Raw genomic sequence first — 23,781 nt, forward strand, 5'->3', positions numbered from 1 at the left:
TTGATGCTGAAACACAATCTGGTAATGAACATGAACTTAGTGATGATGTTCATGTTGATGCTCAACCTAGCAATAACAATGATGTAGAGATTGAACTTGCTGTTGATCTTGTAACCCACAATCAAAGAATCAACGTTATGATAAGAGGGACTTCATTGCTAGGAAGCACGGTAAAGAAAGAGAACCATGGGTTCAGAAACCCATGCCTTTTCCTCCTAAACCATCCAAGAAAAAGGATGATGAGGATTTTGAGCGCTTTGCTGAAATGATTAGACCTATCTTTTTGCGTATGCGTTTGACTGATATGCTTAAAATGAATCCTTATGCTAAGTATATGAAAGATATTGTTACAAATAAAAGAAAGATACCGGAAGCTGAAATTTCCACCATGATTGCCAATTATACTTTTAAAGGTAGAATACCAAAGAAACTAGGAGATCCCGGAGTACCAACTATACCATGCTCCATTAAAAGAAGCTATGTTAAAACTGCTTTATGTGATCTTGGAGCCGGTGTTAGTGTTATGCCTCTTTCTTTATATTGTAGACTTGATTTGAATAAGTTGACACCTACTGAAATATCTTTGAAAATGGCCGACAAATCAACTTCTATACCTGTCGGTATTTGTGAGGATGTGCCTGTTGTGGTTGCAAACCTTACTATTTTAACGGACTTTGTTATTCTTGATATTCCTGAGGACGATAGTATGTCGATTATCCTTAGTAGACCCTTTTTGAATACTGTAGGGGCTGTTATTGATTGCAACAAAGGCAATGTCACTTTTCATGTTAATGGTAATGAGCATACGGTACACTTTTCGAGGAAACAAACTCAAGTCCACAATATCAATTTTATTGGAAAAATTTCAACGATTACTATTGGAGGTTTTGAATTCTCTCTTCCTACTATCAAGAAGAAATATGGTATTCTTATTGTTGGGGACATGCATATCCCCGTTGAGGTAACCTAGTGTTATTCGAAAATTCTCCGGTTTCATGTTATTCGGAAAGAGTTTGTTAACAAGACTTGATCAACCTTGTTAGTGGATTCCTTTTGATGAGCATGAGATGGATGAAGTTAGAAAGCACAAATTTCTGCACCCTCCTTTTACTTTCTGTTATTTAGATTAAATAAAGCAAAAATATTATTTTCTATCTGTTTTCTAAATTATCCTTGCAATAAAAATATCCCAAAAATAAAAGTTATCCAAACGTCCTGAAAATGAAATATGATTTTTTATAGAATATTTAAGAATTTCTGGCACTGAGAACACCAGGGGGCCCACCATTTGGCCATGAGGGCACAGGGCGCGCCCCTGCCTCATGGACCCCCTCCACTTATTCCAGCACCCACTCACTTAGTCTTCCTCCAGAAAAAATCCTCCCATAGCTCAAACCTGTGTTCTAGCTCATCTTGCTACCATTTTCGATCTCTTTGCTCAAAGCTCCATTCACAAAACTGCTTTGTGGGATTGTTCTTCGGTATGTGACTCCTCCAATGGTCCAATTAGTTTTTATTCTAGTGCTTTATTTATTGCAATTTTTTGCTGCTAAGGTGACCCAGTTCTTGAGCTTGCATGTCAAATTTATATGGTCCAAAGTAGTTTTAATGCATGATGTAGCCTCTAGGCACTTGTGGAAGTAATTGTTATCAATCTTGTTGAGTTTGGTTCACTTTTATTTTGAGTCACTAAAATTTCAGAAATTTTTCAAAGAAAGAAAATGATGAAGAGATTGTTGAGGAGCTCTTCGAGCCGAAGCTCAAAGGATATGCAGAATGAGGAGAATAAAAAACCCAAATACAATCTTCCTCGCACTGCGGAGGTTCGGCCGTGCGAATGGCCTTGCGACGCGTTCTTGAGAGCCGCCGGAATTTATGATGACTTTTATTACTTGGCTGAGAATGCACGCCTCACCGACTTCCTCAACGACCAGCGCGAACAGTATCTCCTACTCACTAATATTTTCATGCGAAATTTTTATTTCCATGCTAAGAAATCACCACCTTCAGTGGAGTTTCATTTATATGATGAGGTTAAGGAGATGTCACTCCATGATTTTTGTCGGGTCTGCAAGATACCCATTGTGGGCAGCATCGAGGAACCACACCATAGTGATGTGGATGGATTTATTGATAGAATTTATGTAGGAGAAACGAGGAAAGTTTCCGATGCAAGAATTACTAGTATACATTTTCTTGTTCTATGTTACTTTGTGATATCTGCTAGTAGATGCTTAATTGGTCGCGGGAATAGTGGAAATCTTAGTGCTCTTGATCTTGTCATTTTGCGCCATGCTTTGTTTTGTGATACAACTTTTAGCTTAGGCGCTATTGTTGCTAAACGATTAAGTCTGAACCGTATAAAGGGCCCCATCTTCGGAGGCATCTTTGCTTCGCGCCTTGCTGAACACTTTGAGATACCTATTAGGCATTATGATAAAGAGGAAAAGTTGTTGTCCTCTATTTTTCTAGATTATAAGAGTATGGTAGCACATGAATTTATTGTTAAAAATTAGAAGAAGATGCTTAAGTATAATTTGATATTTGATAAAACTCACTGTGAGATTATTACCTTGCGTGCACCCTCTTTGTTTAACATACTCTCAGGCACGTACCTCATCTTGCCAGAGGCCATTTATGCATACTGGAGGCTGACACAAGTCCCAGAGCCTGAGCCTGAGCCACCACTTGACCCTTACTGACAGTCTATTTATCAGTGGGATCTGTAGGAGATCACCAATCAGTGGCACCCTGACGACCCTTCTCAGTACACCGGAGAAATTAGCTTCGATCCGTGGGCATAGACCAACTTAGGCCGAAAGCCTAAGCTTGGGGGAGTACGTATTCTCACCGACATTACATTCATGTTCACACACTCATTCTAGTTGTTGGTTCTCATACTTTTTCATTGTACTATCCATGCTAGTTTATTTTCTTTTCTAAGCCTTCTTCTTGTGTGTTTGAAAAACCTTAAGAAAAAAGGAAAAAAAATAGCTGTAGCTTTTAGCTAGTTTACTTTCCATGCCTGTAGTAGTAGTAATTAAAAGAAAACCCAAAGGGATTTCTCGTTCTTCTTTTGCTTGTTGGGAGCTTTCTTGTGTAAATAGTTTTATTTATTTTCTTATTCTTTGGGGGTCGAGAGGAGAAGACCATGATGAAAATGTTGAGTGGCTCTCATACACATTATTGTTGATTTAACCAAGAGCCCATATTACCTTGTCTACTCCCTTGTATTAAATGCTTGCAGATTCCAGCTTAGTCCAATGCACGCGCACTATTATTATTATCCACACCGTTCGGTCATGCAAGTGAAAGGCAATAATGACGATATATGATGGACTGAATGAGATGAGAGAAGCTGGTATGAACTCGACCTATCTTGTTTTTGTAAATATGATTAGTTCATCATTCCTGATTCAGCCTATTATGAATGAAACATGTTTGCAATGACAATTAGAGATTATAGTTGCCATGCCATGCTTAATTAGCTAGGAGTTTATAATGGTTTACCTTTGATGTCTACTACACAACCTTCTTCTTGTAGACGTTGTTGGACCTCCAAGTGCAGAGGTTTGTAGGACAGTAGCAAATTTCCCTCAAGTGGATGACCTAAGGTTTATCAATCTGTGGGAGGCGTAGGATGAAGATGGTCTCTCTCAAGCAACCCTGCAACCAAATAACAAAGAGTCTCTTGTGTCCCCAACACACCCAATACAATGGTAAATTGTATAGGTGCACTAGTTCGGCGAAGAGATGGTGATACAAGTGCAATATGGATGGTAGATATAGGTTTTTGTAATCTAAAAATATAAAAACAACAAGGTAACTAATGATAAAAGTGAGCACAAACGGTATTGTAATGCTAGGAAACAAGGCCTAGGGTTTATACTTTCACTAGTGCAAGTTCTCTCAACAATAATAACATAATTGGATCATATAACTATCCCTCAACATGCAACAAAGAGTCACTCCAAAGTCACTAATAGCGGAGAACAAACGAAGAGATTATTGTAGGGTACGAAACCACCTCAAAGTTATCATTTCTGATCGATCTATTCAAGAGTCCGTAGTAAAATAACATGAAGCTATTCTTTCCGTTCAATCTATCATAGAGTTCGTACTAGAATAACACCTTAAGACACAAATCAACCAAAACCCTAATGTCACCTAGATACTCCAATGTCACCTCAAGTATCCATGGGTATGATTATACGATATGCATCACACAATCTCATATTCATCTGTTCAACCAACACATAAAACTTCAAAGAGTGCACCAAAGTTTCTACTGGAGAGTCAAGACGAAAACGTGTGCCAACCCCTATGCATAAGTTCACGAGGTCACGGAACTCGCAAGTTGATCACCATAACATACATCAAGTGGATCACGTGATATCCCATTGTCACCACAGATAAGCACATGCAAGACATACATCAAGTGTTCTCAAATCCTTAAAGACTCAATCCGATAAGATAACTTCAAAGGGAAAACTCAATTCATCACAAGAGAGTAGAGGGGGATAAACATCATAAGATCCAACTATAATAGCAAAGCTCGCGATACATCAAGATCGTACCACCTCAAGAACACGAGAGAGAGAGAGAGATCAAACACATAGCTACTGGTACATACCCTCAGACCTGAGGGAGAACTACTCACTCCTCGTCATGGAGAGCACCAGTATGATGAAGATGGCCACCAGAGAGGGATTCCCCCCTCCGGCAGGGTGCCAGAACGGGTCTAGATGGGTTTTCGGTGGCTACTGAGGTTTCTGGCGGCGGAACTCCCGATCTATTATGTTCCCCGGTGTTTTTAGGGTATATTGATATATATATATATATGCGAAAGAAGTCGGTTAGGGGAGCCACGAGGGGCCCACGAGGGTGGGGGGCGCGCCCAGGGGGTAGGGCGCGCCTCCTTGCCTCGTGCCTCCCTCGAAGTTTCCCTGACGTCTACTCCAAGTCTCCTGGATTGCTTCCGTTCCAAAAATAAGTCCCGTGAAGTTTCAGGTCAATTGGACTCTGTTTGATTTTCCTTTTCTGTGATACTCTAAAACAAGGAAAAAACAGAAACTGACACTAGGCTCTAGGTTAATAGGTTAGTCCCAAAAATCATATAAAATAGCATATAAATGCATATAAAACATCCAAGGTTGATAATATAATAGCATGGAACAATCAAAAATTATAGATACGTTGGAGACGTATCAAGCATCCCCAAGCTTAATTCATGCTCGTCCTCGAGTAGGTAAATGATAAAAACAGAATTTTTGATGTGGAATGCTACCTAACATATTTGTCTAAGTAATTCTCTTTATTGTGGCATGAATGTTCAGATCCATAAGATTCAAGACAAAAGATTAATATTGATATAAAAATAATAATACTTCAAGCATACTAATAAAGCAATAATGTCTCCTCAAAATAACATGGCTAAAGCAAGCTATCCCTACAAAATCATATAGTCTGGCTATGCTCCATCTTCACCACACAAAGTATTTAAATCATGCACAACCCCGTTGACAAGCCAAGCAATTGTTTCATACTTTTGGTGTTCTCAAACTTTTTCAATCTTCACGCAATATATGAGCATGAGCCATGGATATAGCACTATATGTGGAATAGAAGGGTGGTTGTGGAGAAGACAAGAAGGAGAAGATAGTCTCACATCAACTAGGCGTATCAACGGGATTATTGAGATGCCCATCAATAGATATCAATGTGAGTGAGTAGGGATTGCCATGCAATGGATGCACTGGAGCTATAAGTGTATGCAAGCTCAAAATGAAACTATGTGGGTGTGCATCCAACTCGCTTGCTCACAAAGACCTAGGGCATTTTGAGGAAGCCTGTCATTGGAATATACAAGCCAAGTTCTATAATAAAAAATTCCCACTAGTATATGAAAGTGATATCATAGGAGACTCTCTATCATGAAGATCATGGCGCTACTTTGAAGCAAAAGTGTGGAAAAAGGATAGTAGCATTGTCCCTTCTCTCTTTTCTCTCATTTTTTGGGCCTTCTCTTTTTTGGCCTTTTTTCCTTTTTTCGTACGGAGTCTCATACCGACTTTTGGGGGAATCATAGTCTCCATCATCCTTTCCTCACTGGGACAATGCTCTAATAATGATGGTCATCACACTTTATTTACTTACAAGTCAAGAATTACAAGTCAATACTTAGAACAAAATATGACTCTAGGTGAATGCCTCCGGCGGTGTACCAGGATATGCAATGATGCATGAGTGACATGTATGAAGAATTATGAACGGTGGCTTTGCCACAAATACGATGTCAACTACATGATCATGCAAGCAATATGACAATGATGAAGCGTGTCATAATAACGGAACGGTGGAAAGTTGCATGGCAATATATCTCGGAGTGGCTATGGAAATGCCATAATAGGTAGGTATGGTGGCTGTTTTGAGGAAGGTGTATGGTGAGTTTATGGTACCGGCGAAAGTTGTGCGGTACTAGAGAGGCTAGCAATGGTGGAAGGGTGAGAGTGTGTATAATCCATGGACTCAACATTAGTCATAAAGAACTCACATACTTATTGCAAAAATCTATTAGTCATCAAAACAAAGTACTACGCCCATGCTCCTAGGGGGATAGATTGGTAGGAAAATACCACCGCTCGTCCCCGACCGCCACTCATAAGGAAGACAATCAATAAATAAATCATGCTCTGACTTCGTCACATAACGGTTCACCATACGTGCATGCTACGGGAATCACAAACTTCAACACAAGTATTTCTCAAATTCACAACTACTCAACTAGCATGACTCTAATATCACCATCTCCATATCTCAAAACAATTGTCAAGTATTAAACTTCTCATAGTATTCAATGCACTTTTTATGAAAGTTTTTATTGTATCTCACTTGGATGCCCATCATATTAGGACTAAATTCATAACCAAAGCAAACTACCATGCTGTTTAGAGACTCTCAAAATGATATAAGTGAAGCATGAGAGTTCATCTATTTCTTCAAAATAAAACCACCGTCGTGCTCTAAAAGGATATAAGTGAAGCACTAGAGCAAATGACAAACTACTCCAAAAGATATAAGTGAAGATCAATGAGTAGTTGAATAATTATGCAACTATGTGAAGACTCACCCATTTAAAAATTTCAGATCTTGATATTTTATTCAAACAGCAAGCAAATCCTAACAAAATAAATTGACGCTCCAAGCAAAACACATATCATGTGGTGAATAAAAATATAGCTCCAAGTAAAGTTACCGATGAACGAAGACGATAGAGGGGATGCCTTCCGGGGCATCCCCAAGCTTAGGCTCTTGGTTGTCCTTGAATATTACCTTGGGGTGCCTTGGGCATCCCCAAGCTTAGGCTCTTGCCACTCCTTATTCCATAGTCCATCGAATCTTTACCCAAAACTTGAAAACTTCACAACACAAAACTTAACAGAAAACTCGTAAGCTCCGTTAGTATAAGAAAATAAATCACCACTTAGGTACTATTGTGAACTCATTATAAATTCATATTGGTGTAATATCTACTGTATTCCAACTTCTCTATGGTTCATACCCTCCGATACTACTCATAGATTCATCAAAATAAGCAAACAACACATAGAAAACAGAATCTGTCAAAAACAGAACAGACCGTAGGAATCTGTAGGTTCTGAATACTTCTGTAACTCCAAAAATCCTGAGAAATTAGGAAGTCCTAGTACATTTGTTTAATGATCTAATGCAGTTGGAATTGGTATTTTATCGCTCTCTGGTAAAAAATGAAAATTATTCTCGTGAGTGCATACTTTCTGTTTTTTACAGCAAGATCAAATAACAATCACCCAAGAAGGTCCTAAAGTATTTACTTGGCACAAACACTAACTAAAACATAAGAACACAATCATAACAGAGGATAGATGAATTATTTATTACTAAACAGGAACAAAAAGCAAAGAACAAAAATAAAATTGGGTTGCCTCCCAACAAGTGCTAACGTTTAACGCCCCTAGCTAGGCATGATGATTTCAATGATGCTCACATAAAAGATAAGAATTGAAACATAAATAGAGCATCATGAAGAATATGACTAGCACATTTAAGTCTAACCAACTTCCTATGCATAGGGATTTTGTGAGCAAACAACTTGTGGGAACAATAATCAACTAGCATAGGAAAGCAAAACAAGCATAACTTCAAAACTTTAAGCACATATAGAGGAAACTTGATATTATTGCAATTCCTACAAGCATATATTCACCCTCATAATAATTTTCAATAGCATCATGAATGAATTCAACAATATAACCATCACATAAAGCATTGCTTTCATGATCTACAAGCATATAAAATTTACTACTCTCCACATAAGCAAACTTCTTCTCATGAATAGTAGTGGGAGCAAACTCAACAAAATAACTATCATGTGAGGCATAATCCAATTGAAAACTAAATTCATGATGACAAGTTTCATGGTTATCATTAATCTTTATAGCATACATGTCATCACAATAATCATCACAGGTAGCAACTTTGTTCTCATAATCAATTGGAACCTCTTCCGAAATAGTGGATTCATCACTAAATAAAGTCACGACCTCTCCAAATCCACTTTCATCAATATAATCATCATAAATAGGAGGCATGCTTTCATCATAATAAATTTGCTCATCAAAATTTGGGGGACAAAAAATATCATCTTCATCAAACATAGCATCCCCAAGCTTGTGGCTTTGCATATCATTACCATCATAGATATTCAAAGAATTCATACTAACAACATTGCAATCATGCTCATCATCCAAAGATTTAGTGCCAAATATGCTAATGCATTCTTCTTCTAGCACTTGAGCACAATTTTCCTTTGCATCATTCTCACAGAAGATATTAAAAAGATGAAGCGTATGAGGTAAACTCAATTCCATCTTTTTGTAGTTTTCTTTTATAAACTAAACTTGTCCTTAAACAAGAAACAAAAAGATTCGATTGCAAGATCTAAAGATATACCTTCAAGCGCTAACCTCCCCGACAACGGCGCCAGAAAAGAGCTTGATGTCTACTACACAACCTTCTTCTTGTAGACGTTGTTGAGCCTCCAAGTGCAGAGGTTTGTAGGACAGTAGCAAATTTCCCTCAAGTGGATGACCTAAGGTTTATCAATCCATGGGAGGCGTAGGATGAAGCTGGTCTCTCTCAAGCAACCCTACAACCAAATAACAAAGAGTCTATTGTGTCCCCAACACACCCAATACAATGGTAAATTGTATAGGTGCACTAGTTTGGCGAAGAGATGGTGATACAAGTGCAATATGGATGGTAGATATAGGTTTTTGTAATCTGAAAATATAAAAACAGCAAGGTAACTAATGATAAAAGTGAGCACAAACGGTATTGCAATGCTAGGAAACAAGGCCTAGGGTTCATACTTTCACTAGTGCAAGTTCTCTCAACAATAATAACATAATTGGATCATATAACTATCCCTCAACATGCAACAAAGAGTCACTCCAAAGTCACTAATAGCGGAGAACAAACGAAGAGATTATTGTAGGGTACGAAACCACCTCAAAGTTATCATTTCTGATCGATCTATTCAAGAGTCCGTAGTAAAATAACATGAAGCTATTGTTTCCGTTCAATCTATCATAGAGTTCATACTAGAATAACACCTTAATACACAAATCAACCAAAACCCTAATGTCACCTAGATACTCCAATGTCACCTCAAGTATCCATGGGTATGATTATACGATATGCATCACACAATCTCAGATTCATCTATTCAACCAACACAAAGAACTTCAAAGAGTGCCCCAAAGTTTCTACCGGAGAGTCAAGACGAAAACGTGTGCCAACCCCTATGCATAAGTTCACGAGGTCACGGAACTCGCAAGTTGATCACCATAACATACATCAAGTGGATCACGTGATATCCCATTGTCACCACAGATAAGCACATGCAAGACATACATCAAGTGTTCTCAAATCCTTAAAGACTCAATCCGATAAGATAACTTCAAAGGGAAAATTCAATTCGTCACAAGAGATTAGAGGGGGAGAGACATCATAAGATCCAACTATAATAGCAAAGCTCGTGATACATCAAGATCGTACCACCTCAAGAACACGAGAGAGAGAGAGAGATCAAACACATAGCTACTGGTACATACCCTCAGCCCAGAGGGAGAACTACTCCCTCCTCATCATGGAGAGCACTGGGATGATGAATATGGCCACCGGAGAGAGATTCCCCCCTCCGGCAGGGTGCCAGAACGGGTCTAGATTGGTTTTCGGTGGCTACGGAGGCTTCTAGCGGCGGAACTCCCGATCTATTCTGTTCCTCGGGGTTTTTAGGGTATATTGATATATATAGGAGAAAGAAGTCGGTAAGGGGAGCCACGAGGGGCCCACGAGGGTGGGGGGCACGCCTAGGGGGTAGGGTGCGCCTCCCTGCCTCGTGCCTCCCTCGAAGCTTCCCTGACGTCTACTCCAAGTCTCCTGGATTGCTTCCGTTCCAAAAATAAGTTCTGTGAAGTTTCGGGTCAATTGGACTCCGTTTGATTTTCCTTTTCTATGATACTCTAAAACAAGGAAAAAACAGAAACTGACACTAGGCTCTAGGTAATAGGTTAGTCCCAAAAATCATATAAAATAGCATATAAATGCATATAAAACATCCAAGGTTGATAATACAATAGCATAGAACAATCAAAAATTATAGATACGTTGGAGACGTATCAACCTTCCGTGCCAACATGCTATTAAAATGGTTGTGATGTGCTATGATAGGCTGGTATCCTCCTTTGAATGATTCGAGTGGCTTGACTTGGCACATGTTCACGCATGTAGTTGAAAAAAAATCAACATAGCTTCCATGATATTTATGTTCATGGTGATTTATATCCTACTCATGCTTGCACTCATTGTTGATTAGTCTTAATGCATGTTCATGACTGTTGTCGCTCTCTAGTTGGTCGCTTCCCAGTCTCTTTCTAGCCTTCACTTGTACTAAGAGGGAATACTGCTTGTGCATCCACTTCCATAAACCCCAAATTTATTCCATATGACTCCACCATACCGTCCTATATGTGGTATTTACCTGCCGTTCCAAGTAAATTTGTATGTGCCAAACTCTAAACCTTCAAATGAAATTCTATTTTGTATGCTCCAATAGCTCATGTATCAACTTGGGTTGTCTATATCTTCCATGCTAGGTGGGTTATTCTCATGATGAGTGGACTCCGCTCATCACTCACGAGAAAATGGCCGGTAACCGGGATGCCCAGTCCCATGCTCAAATCAAAATAATTGCAAACAAAACTCCCCCAGGATTGTTGTTAGTTGGAGGCACGTGTTGTTTTGGACAAGCCATGGATTGATGTTTGTTGGTGGTGGGGAGTAAAAACTTTACCATTCTATTTGGGAACCGCCTATAATGTGTGTAGCATGGAAGATATCGAGATCTCTTGGTTGTTATGTTGACAATGAAAGTATGCCACTCAAAATATTATTTATCTCGGTTTCAAAATTCAAGCTCTGGCACCTCTGCAAATCCTTGCTTCCCTTTGCAAAGGGCCTATCTATTTACTTTTATGTTGAGTCATCATCCTCTTATTAAAAAGCACCAACTGGAGAGCACCGCTGTCATTTGCATGCATTGCTACTAATTTACATTGAGTATGACTGTGACTGGATCTCTTTTACCATGAATTACAATGTCTAGTCAGTCCTTGATCTTCAGGGGTGCTCTGCATTTATGTTTTGTGGTCTTAGAAAGGGCTAGCGAGATACCATCTTGTTATATTATGTTATGATTGTTTTGAGAAAGTGTTTTCATCTGAGATTTATTATTATTGCCCGCTAGTTGATTATGCCAATGATATGAGTAAACATGATACCTAAATGTTATTGTGAATATGGTTAGTTCATAATCTTTGCTGAAAACTTGAATGCTGGCTTTACATATTTGCAACAACAAGATCAAACAAAGTTCGTAAAAGTTTTTTGTTTATCACTTTCAGTTTGTCAACTGAATTGCTTGAGGACAAGCAAAGGTTTAAGCTTGGGGGAGTTGCTACGTATCCAATGTATCTACTTTTCCAAACACTTTTGCCCTTGTTTTGGACTCTAACTTGCATGATTTGAATGGAACTAACCCGGACTGACGATGTTTTCTGCAGAACTGTCATGGTGTTATTTTTGTGCAAAAATAAAAGTTCTCGGAATGACCTGAAAATCCACGGAGACACATTTTGGAATTAATAAAAATACTGGCGAAATAATTAGCATCAGGGGGCCCACACCCTGTCCACGAGGGTGCAAGGCGCGCCCCCTGCCTCGTGGGCCCCTGGGACTCCACCGACCTCAACCCAACTCCATATATTCATGTTCAGGGAGGAAAAAATCAGAGAGAAGGATTCATCACGTTTTACGATACGGAGCCACCGCCAAGCCCTAATCTTCCTCAGGAGGGCTGATCAGGAGTCCGTTCGGCGCTCCGGAGAGGGGAATCCGTCGCCATCGTCATCATCAACCATCCTCCATCACCAATTTCATGATGCTCACCGCCGTGCGTGAGTAATCTCATCGTAGGCTTGCTGGACGGTGATGGGTTGGATGAGATTTATCATGTAATTGAGTTAGTTTTGTTACGGTTTGATCCTTAGTATCCATTATGTTCTAAGATTGATGTTGCTATGACTTTGCTATGCTTAATGCTTGTCACTAGGGCCCGAGTGCCATGATTTCAGATTTGAACCTATTATATTTTCATGAATATATGTGAGTTCTTGATCCTATCTTGCAAGTCAATAGTCACCTAGTATGTGTTATGATCCGGCAACCCCGAAGTGACAATAATCGGGACCACTCCCGGTGATGACCGTAGTTTGAGGAGTTCATGTATTCACTAAGTGTTAGTGCTTTGGTCTGGTACTCTATTAAAAGGAGGCCCCAATATCCCTTAGTTTTCAATAGGACCCCGCTGCCACGGGACGGTAGGACAAAACATGTCATGCAAGTTCTTTTTCATAAGCATGTATGACTATATTTGGAATACATGCCTACATTACATTGATGAACTGGAGCTAGTTCTGTGTCACTCTATGTTATAACTGTTGCATGAGGAATCGCATCCGACATAATTATCCATCATTGATCCCTTGCCTATGAGCTTTTCACATATTGATCTTTGCTTAGTTACTTTTCCGTTGCCGCTGTTACGATTGCTACAAAAACTACTACTATTACTTTTGCCATCGTTACTATTACTTCCATACTACTTTGCTACTAAATATTTTGCTGCAGATATTAAGTCTTTTAGGTGTGGTTGAACTGACAACTCAACTGCTAATACTTGAGAATATTCTTTGTCTCCCCTTGTGTTGAATCAATAAATGTGGGTTGAATACTCTACCCTTGAAAATTGTTGTGATCCCCTATACTTGTGGGTTATCAGCGCGCGCGCGTCCGTCTCATGTCCACGCTAACGCAAATCCGGCTCAAAAAATGGGTCGGCAGGCGGACGTCAAGCAGACGCGCGTCCGTTTGGGTCATGCGTTGGGCCGACTTTTGTATCGGCGCCAACCCAAACGGACGCTAGCAGACGAAATGGGTCGCCTCATTGGAGTTGCTCTAAGTCCTTTGTCATTGATTTTACGATAAGATTCGTGCAAGCATTTTCTTTTTTCCTTTTCTTTTTACATGTATAGCCGATTATAGCACTTCATTATACTAATTGTATAGTATATACAAGATATAGTACATCATAATATAGTAGAGCATAGAATTGATATAACTAAAAATTGTTCAATACAGAAAAATACTAAAAATACTAATAGTTCAACATATGAAAGTGGCAATATCTGGGCAAACAAAACGCCATTGCACGCACGGGAAAGTAGAATAAATCCAAGGGAGCGGTCAAAACATATCTCTTCTTTTCCTATCCTAACCCTGGGCAGCTAGGCCAAACTCTCCCCTCCAAGCTTCACATACGAGCATGTAGATTCGCCTTCCCTCTTCATGCCACTCCAGCAGATGGTGGTGGAGAGGGGAATCCCAGTTCCTCCGCTCTGGTTAGTAGTTTAGGTTAGGATTTTTTAGTCCTTGTAGGTTCGGCGTTCGGGTGGATGGCAACACTTCTTCTTCGAGTTTGTCTTCCGGACTTTGATCTTCCTCGACTCCATCCATCTAGACTAGTCGAGGAGCTCCGACGTAGATTCTCACCGTCTCCTTGGAGCAGTGAGGTTAGGGTTATTCGTCATGTGTGGAGGTTTGGTGTCAATTGCTTCAGATCTATGTAAGGGTTCAAGGACGACAACTGCGACTCTAGGGCGCTGGTCCTTAGGGGCACATGCACGAAGATTCTCCGGCTGTCATTGACAAGGTCAAGATGGCTTTGATAGGGGATCGGCTACAGCGGAGCATCGACGAATCGTTTTGGTGGCAGTAGTTTGGAATCTCAATGTAATTTTTATATGTTTGAGATCCTTTGTATTTTCAATGAATTTTCGTAATAGATCTGATCCTTTTCACACGAAAGGTGGCAACATCTAAGGTATAATGAGGATAGAAAATTGCAAATGATAAGAAAGCTTACAAATTATAGGATAAATTTCCAATAATTGATGCTTTTTCTTAGCAAAAATTAGTAGGGAAGATAATAACCCACAAGTATAGTGGATTGCGACAGTCTTCGAGGGTAGTATTTCACCCAAAATTATTGATTGGACACAAGGGGAGCCAATGAATATTCCTGAGCTTTAGCAGTCAAGTTGTCAATTCAACCACACCCGGGGAACTAAATATCTGCATCAAAGTGTTTAGTAGCACAGTAGTTTGATAGTAGGAGTAATAGTGGAAATAGTAAAAGAAACAATAATAGTAGCAGTTTTGTAGTGATTATAACAACAGCAACAACAATAGTAACTTAACAAAGATCAATATGAGAAAAAACATAGCATTGGGTCAACGATGGATATTTGTGTTGGATGATATTCATCATATAATAGTGACAACCTAGAGCGATACACAATAGCTTCAATTCATTAATTCAATGTAGGCATGTATTATGTATATAGTCACACATGCTTATAATAAGAACTTGCATAACATCTTTTGTCCCACCCTCCCGTAGTAGCAGAGTCCATAAGGAAATCTAAGGGATATTAAGGCCTCCTTTTAATAGCGAACTGGAACAAAGCATTAACACTCAATGAATACATGAACTCCTCATATTATGTGTTAAGTTGTCACTCTGGGGTCTACGGATCATAACATGTAATCATACAACTTGCAAGATAAAATCCAAAACTCACTTATATTCATGAAAACATAATAGGTTCAGATCTGAAATCATGGCACTCGGGCCCTAGTGACAAGCATTAAGTATAGAAAAGTCATAGCAACGTCAATCTCAGAACATAGTGGATACTACGAATCAAGCCCTAAAAAATTCTCTTGATTACATGACAAATCTCATCCAACTCTATCACCGTCTAGCAAGCCTACGAAGGGATTAATCACTCCCGGTGGTGAGCATCATGAAATTATTGAGGAAGAAGGGTTGGTGATGATGATGGCGGCGAATCCCGCTCTCTGGAGCCCCGAACGGAGTCCATATCAGCCCTCCCGATGAAGAACTAGAGGTGGTGGCAGCTCCATATCCTAAAATGCAATGAAACTTCCTCTCTTATTTTTTTCTCGGGGGAACAAAATTTATAGAGTTGGAATTAGGTCAGACAACCGTTTGTGGGACCCACAAGCCATTAGGGCGCGCCTACGGGGGGGGGGGGGGGGTAGGCACACCCTATTGCCTTGTGAGCAACTAGTGGCCCTCCTCCGGTGGATCTTTGTTCCAGTATTTTTTATTTATTCCATAAAAAATCTCCGCAAAGTTTCGTCCAATTCCAGAACTTCTATTTCTGCACAAAAACAACACCATGGTAGTTCTGCTGAAAACACCGTCAGTCGGGGTTAGTTCCATTCAAATTGTGCAAACTAGAGTGCAAAACAAGAGTAAAAGTGTTTGGAAAAGTAGATACAATGGAGACATATCAGAAGACCCCTATTGTAACTCTTTTTTCATTTATAATGGTGGGTATGTACATATGGGTATTACATCATGGACTGATACAAGTGGGGCAATTCACAAATAGTCTTGCCATGACTGCATTCCTTCCTTCAAACTGGGTTTAGTCTTCTTTATGATGTTTCCAAAGTTTTCCTTGAAGCATGATATGCAGTGATCCAGATCTCTTCTTTTGTTGTCAAATACGATGATGTTTTCATGCTTCCAAATGGTCCAACAACTAGTGATCAGACATTGTTTGAAAGAAATAATGGGGTATCTTTCTCTCCCTTCCAGGAGGATGTCAATCAAATCATAGCCAGTGTTCAATTCAGTGCCAATATTCCTCCAGAAGTTTTGGCTAAAGTCACAACTGAAAAAGAGATGTATGAAGTGCTCATTTGGTTCATCATCACATAGGACACACTTAATTTGTTCTAGATAGAAGTTTTTTTGTTAGGAGATCTCTGGTGTTTAATCTATCTTGAAGGAGAACCAGAAGAAAAAATTTCTTGGGAAGACCAGAGGATCTCCATACCCATTGAAAAGGTTTTGGTGCATCTTGTGGGTTACCAATCAAGTGGAGATATATTTTCTTATTTGACTACTTGCTACCATTCCATATGAAATCCCATATATCTTTGGTACTGTGATCACCATTGCAAAACAGTGAGTTTTGCATTATGATGTTTTGTTCAACATCAATGGATGACATTGGAAGATGGCACATGTCATAAAAATCTTCAGTTGCCTGGCTACGTGTAGATGCAATGGTGATATAAGTGTTTTGGCATATTAGTAGAGCCGAGGAAGCTGTCTATGCATAGGTTCATTGTTCCATTTACCATGACAGAACTTCACTGTGTTTCCAGTTGCTGGGAAGCAGGTGGTCATATTCTTGAAGTCCACCAAAACAAAGCAACAGTCTCTCCACTAGAATGAGACTACTCTGGTTGGGAAATTTGGAACTTCCCCATTATTGTAATAAGTGTTCCAGATGAGCTGGACCCATGGAGTCTCCAATTGGTTGAAAGTTATATAGGAACTTGGTTAATAGTGTCCTGTTTTGCACTCTCAGATCCAGTACTCCCAAGCCCACCAGCTTTTTTGAGAAGGCAAACAACCTCCCATTTAACAAGGCATTTACCGTGCTTATTAATATCTTTGCCATACCAAAGAAATCCTCTGCCAGACTTTTTAAAGTGGTCAAGGATGGTGAATGGCACTTTGATGTAGCACATTGCAAAAATAGGAAGAGCAGAGATTACTTCCTTAAGATGAACTAGTCTACCAGGATATGGCATCATAGTAGCAACACCTGGAGGTCTTTTGTCAAGTCTGGTTACCATGGGCATAAGGTCATCAACTTTAGGTCTTGTGGAGTCCATGGGTAATCCAAGATATGTGAAGGGCATAGTTTCTTTTTTACATCCTAAAATGTTGGCCAGGTGCACAACTCTCTCATTAGAGATGTTAATGTGGACCAGAGATGATTTGTTGTACTTTACTTTGAGACATGTGAATTCAAAGAAAATATGTAGCATGTTCATCACAGTAGTAAGTTGCACTGGATCTGCAGGCAGTATGATTAGAGTGGCATTTGCATGTTGAATGATGGGATAATCTGTGGTATGGGTATTGGGTACAGGCAGATTAAGTGAGCCATTATGCCACGCTTGATTGACTAGTATATGAAGCAGTTCAGCAACAATGACATAAAGAAGAGGTGAGAAGGAAGGTACTGACAGATTAAGTGAGCCATTATGCCCATGCTTAATTGACTAGTATGTGAAGCAGTTCAGCAACAATGGCATAAAGAAGAGGTGAGAAGGGGTCACCCTGCCTGACCCCTCTCTTGCAATGTATTATTTTTCCAGGTACACCATTAAGGATCACAAATGTAGTGTAGAGGTTAAGATCATGTTAACCCATCTGATCCATTTGTCACCAAAGCCCAAATAATTGAGCATTAATGATATTGCATTATAGTCCACTTTGTCAAAATCCTTTTCGAAATGCACTTTGAAAATGATGATATCTGTTTTTGATGTGTGACATATGTGCAGATATTCAAAGATCCAGGCAAGACAATCCTGGATATTCCTTCTTTTAATGAAGCCATACTGATTTTTACTAATGATTGGGGTGATCATTGCTTGAGATCTCTTAGCAAGGATTTTTGTGATAATTTTGATGGTCATACTGACCAGTGAGATAGGTCTGGAGTCATTGGGTGTTTCAGTATTATCCTTTTTGGGCATAAGAGCAATGTATGCAGTGTTTACAGTACCCATGTTGACCTTTTCCTCTTGGAAGTCTTTAATTAGATTATAGAAACATTTTTTGACATCTGGCCAGCATTTTTTCATGAACGAGTCATTGAAACCACCTGGTCCTGGAGATTTATCATTTGGCATGTAACCACCTCATCAATTTTTTCATCGGTGATGGGCTTGCTAAGAAAATCTTGGTTGCACTGTTTTGCTAAATGGGATGTATCAAAATATTGGTGGGTGGGCTCAGTCATACCAATTCTTTCCTTGAAAGAGTTCCATATCTTAGTAGCTTTTTGATCATGTTCATATACACAGAAATTGTCAGTGCTCTTCAAGAAAGAAACGTAATGATGTGTAAAAACTTGTCTTGCAATAACATGATTTTTTTGTATTTTCATCACCCAAATTAGCTCACCTGATATTAGCCTTGATTCTCCAATATTTCCTTATGGCCGCAAGAATATTATTGGTGTGTATGATGAGGGACTTTCTGAAGTTTATTTCTTGGAGTGTCAGGTTTCTTTGGTCGTCAATGCCATCAAGAAGTTTCACATAAAAGCAAAAAAAATCAATTGTTTTATTCTGCTGAGAATATCTTTTACTCCATGCTTTCAGACTTCTTCTGTGTGATTTGAATCTGGACATAATGTTTTTGGCAAAGTCAGCAAAATATGCAATGTTATTCCAATGATTTTGCACAGTGTCCACAAAGCCATCAAACTTTGTCCGGAATTCCTCAAATATGAAAATATTGCATTTAGGTATTTTGCTATCAATCTGAATTTTGATAGGTACATGATCATATGAGATTTTAGCTAAAGGAAAGGCCAAAGTGGAAGGACGATCATTAGTCCAATTTGCATTGGTGAAGATCCAGTCAAGTTTTTCAAGGAGTGGAGATTCTTGCATTTTGCGCCAAGTGAAAGATCTACCCTTTAGAGGAATCTCTACAAGATCATGATTGATGATGATGTTGTTAAAAAGCATCATGTTTTTATGGTCCCCTCCCGCCTTATTCTATTTTCAGGTCCTCTGATAAAATTGAAGTCACCTACTATCATCGAGTTCTACAGATGAGGAATGCTTAAGTCTATAAACCAGTCTGTGAACTCCTATTTTCCCCCAATAGAATTAGGTCCATATACATTAGTAATAAACCACATAAAATTATATGTATGGAGGTAAATTCTATGGTAATCCAGAAATAATCCTTTGATATTAATTTGCCTTTGAACATACTACCATTCCAGATAGTAAGGATACCTCCGGAGCCGCTATTTGAGGGGACATAGATGTACTGGTTGAATCTCTTTGGGAAAATTTTCTTGATGTAAGTCAGATCATGCTACTATAGTAATTATGTTTTGTACCTTTGCTTTCAATAAAGTGCCAAGAGTAGGCTTTGGGATAGTGCAATTGCAAGTTTATTTTGTTCTGTGTAGAAATAGAAACTTTTGTGTTAAGTATTTAAATTTTTCTATACTAAAACGTGATCTTTTTCTGAAGTATTTACAATTTACTGTCATATAAGTTTTCCGTTATGTCCTATTTTTTCGAATTTTTGGAGTTCAAAAATACATTAATATATTCCTCCTTTACCGACTGTTTTGTTTAGACAGATTGCTATTATTGCATTGTTTGCACATGTTTGCTTGTTTAGTGTTTCTATTAGTGGATGAAGATGTTAAATATGTGTAGGAATTTTTTATGCAATGTTTGCTTGTTTAGGTTTTGAATTTATTTTGTACTAACCTATCTCACGAGTTTTGTCAAGTTTTGCGTGAATGAAGTTTCTAAGACCTAGGGGATATTGTGATATGAGAGTAATTATGGATACACAAGAGCTTAAGCTTGGGGATGCCCAAGGCACCCCAAGGTAATATTCCAAGTAGTCTCAAGCATCTAAGCTTGGGGATGCCCTGGTAGGCATCCCATATTTCTTCATCAATTACTAACGGTTAGTCTTGGCCGGACCTAAGTTTTCCTTCATTCACATGATATGTGCTATTCTTGGAGTGTCACTACCAGAATCATCTTCTTTGCTATCCGCCATGGCGGATGGCAAAGGCATGGATCACGGACGGCAAACTTCTTTGCCGTCCACCAGCAGACGGCAAACTCTGTGTCTGAACACGTGCCAACAAAGGCCTTCTTTGCCGTCCGCTTCTTGGAAACGGACGGCAAAGGGTTGTGTCGTCCGCCGTTGGTGGCCACCAGACGGCAAAGATCGTGGACGGCGGTGAGGTGGGGTGAGAGCCGTTAGGGGTTAACAGTGTGCTTTCCCGTCAGCCAGCGGACGACAAATAGGCTAAGGTCTTTGTCGTCCGCTGGCTGACGGCAAAGTGCTCAAACATGCCAGTTCGAGGAATCACAGGTAGCTGCCACGTGGCATGTTTGCCGTCGGCTAGCTGATGGCAAAGAGCATGTACAACCCTGTTTTTAATTTAATTCATTTAATCTGACAGCAATTCACAGATATACATATATACACAACAAGCATAACCAACACATATATAGTTCCATCCTTACATATTACAAAAATTTCACATTCATCCAACACCATTATCCATCCATCCATATAACAAGTTCCAACCATGCAAGTTCATTGATACAAAATAGAAGCACAAATGGAAAAGAAGCACTCCATCCATGCAAGCTTCCGTGAATTAAATCAAATCTGCACAATGATAAAAAAGATGTTAGAAGAAGAAGAAGAAAATGAAGAAGAAGAAGAAGAAGAAGAATACTATAAGAAGTAAGCATACTTATTATGTAAACTTGGTCATTTTGTGCTAACATAAGTAATTTTGGAGTTAACCTATAGGAAACTAAGCATATTAGAGCTAACTTAGAGCTAAGTTATGTCATTTTGGAGAATAATAATAATAATAATAATAATAATAAGAAGAAGAAGAAGAAGAAGAAGAAGAAGAAGAAGACTATAAGCTTATTATGTAAGCTTGGTCATTTTGTGCTAACATAAGTAATTTTGGAGCTAACCCATAGGAAACTAAGCATATTAGAGATAACTTAGCATATTAGAGCCAACTTAGGTAAATGGAGCCAACCTAGCTAATTATGCCATCTTTAAGTGAACTAAGCATATTAGAGCTAACTTAGTGCTAACTTATGTCATTTTGGAGAAGAATAAGAAGTAGAAGAAGAAGAAGAAGACTACAAACTTATTATGTAAACTTGGTCATTTTGTGCTAACATAAGTAATTTTGGAGCTAACCTATAGGAAACTAAGCATAGTAGAGATAACTTAGCATATTAGAGCTAACATAGGTAACTAAGCATATTAGAGCTAACTTATGTCATTTCAGAGGAAACAAAGCTAAGTATATATAGATCATTTTGGAGATCTGACATACCTGACATAGTTCAGTTCTCATTGTTCTTCTCCTTCTCCTTCCTCAGCCTGATGTGCCAAGAGCAGCGAGGCGGTGGAGGCAGTGGGATGTAGTCTTCTACGACAATTGGCGTGGTCATGTCGCCCAGCTGTGGGATCGCCGGTGCCACCCCGACGCGAGGTCATTGTTAGGCACCACCACCATTGCGAGGCCATCTTCAGGCACGACATGCATGACCATCGCTAGGTCATCCTCAGCCACCACCATCTCTTGCCATGGTCAGCCACCACCATCTCTTGCCCTTGGTCAGCCACCACCATCGCTAGGTCATCCTCAGCCTGATGCCCACTCTGCTCCTCTTCTTCCCCACTCCAGTCCGGATCATCCTCCTTGCTGTCTTTGCGGCAGCCAGAATTGTTGCTGCTTTTGCTACAACCAAAATCGCTGTTGCTTTTGCTACAGCCAGAATCGCTGCTGCTTTGGCTGTACCCAGTGTCACTGCTGCTGCTCCCATTGCATGTCCAAATGCAACAATGACCGTTAACAATGTTCATAAAAGTGTCAGGCAGCCTCTGCAGTTTGGGACAATGAGTGATGTAGCAAACAACAGAGTTATCATAATGAGATGGTTTAAGGGGATATCTCTCCTTTTATATACCTGCCTCGTGGATGATACTGAAGTCCCAAGTATGATACTGAAGAACTCAAAAGCATCCAACTCGTACTCCGGTGTTGCAGAGTGGAGTCTGCGGTGCCAGCTTCCCCCCATCTCTGATAAGTAGCAGAAGAGACCAATTAGTACCCTTACGACATTATCATACGGCATTATAACATAAGAAATTTTGAGCAGAAGATAATCAACTACACCAAGTTATCATTTCTCATTCAAAAAACAATGCACTTGTGGACATATGATGGCTGTAGTTGAATTTATTAGTAGCACTAGTCGTCAAAAATGTTGACTTTAGTTGAATTTCATATAATAACTATTTTAACTTCTTTCGGTCAGCAAACTAGGCAACTAGCTAGCAGTATAAAAACATTCAACTAAAGAAAAGAAAGAAACTGCAAAACATGGCGGAACCCTAAATAATAAAGTATAAAAACGTGTATTTTTCTTCTTCTTCTTCCCATCTTCTCCTTTTTCCTCTTCTTCCTTTTCTTCTTCTTCTTCCTCTTCTTCTTCTTCTTCTTCTTTTTCTCCTCCTCCTCCTCCTCTTCCTTTCCCTTTCCCTCTTCTTCTTCTCCCCCTCTCCTCTTCTTCTTCTTCTTCTTCTTCTTCTTCTTCTTCTTCTTCTTCTTCTTCTTCTTCTTCTTCTTCTTCTCCTCCTCCTCTTCTTCTTCTTCCTTTCCCTTTCCCTCTTCTTCTTCCCCCCCTCTCCTCTTCTTCTTCTTCTTCTTCTTCTTCTTTTCTTCTTCTTCTCCTCCTCCTCTTCCTCCCTCCTCTTCCTCCTCCTCCTCCTCCTCCTCCTCCTCCTCTTCTTCTTCTTCTTCTTCTTCTTCTTCTTCTTCTTCTTCTTCTTCTTCTTCTTCTTCTTCTTCTTCTTCTTCTTCTTCTTCTTCTTCTTCTTCTTCTTCTCCTTCTCCCTCCTCCTCTTCCTCCCTCCTCTTCCTCCTTCTACTCTTCTTCTTCTTCTAAACTAAAACTAAAACTAATCTAAAATAAACTAAACTAAAAATTAAACTAAAACTAAACTAAAAATAAAACTAAAACTAAACTGAAAATTAAACTAAAGTAAAACTATAACTAAAACTAAGGTTTAGGGTTTCCTCTTCCTCTTCTCTTCTTTCTTCTTCTCCCTCCTCCTCCTCCTCTTCCTCCCTTCTCCCCTCTTCTTCTTCTTCTTCTTCTTATTCCCCTTCTACGTATTCTAGCACTAAAACAAAACTGAATCTAACACTAACACATATCTAGCACTAAATCTAACACTAACAATTAAACAGCAAAAAAAACAGAAAAAAATAACTCACCAGAGCAGATGGGGGCCGGGGTTTCGCAGGGCAGGGTGGCGGTGGCGACAGGGGCCGCAGGGCTCCGGGGCGGTGAGCGGCGGCGCCGAGCCGGCAAGGAGGCGGGGGCGATGGGGCCGCGGTGGCG

The sequence above is a fragment of the Triticum urartu genome, chromosome 5A (assembly GCF_056163025.1).
Source record: "Triticum urartu cultivar PI428250 chromosome 5A, HENAU_Tu73, whole genome shotgun sequence".
Taxonomy (NCBI): Eukaryota; Viridiplantae; Streptophyta; class Magnoliopsida; order Poales; family Poaceae; genus Triticum; species Triticum urartu.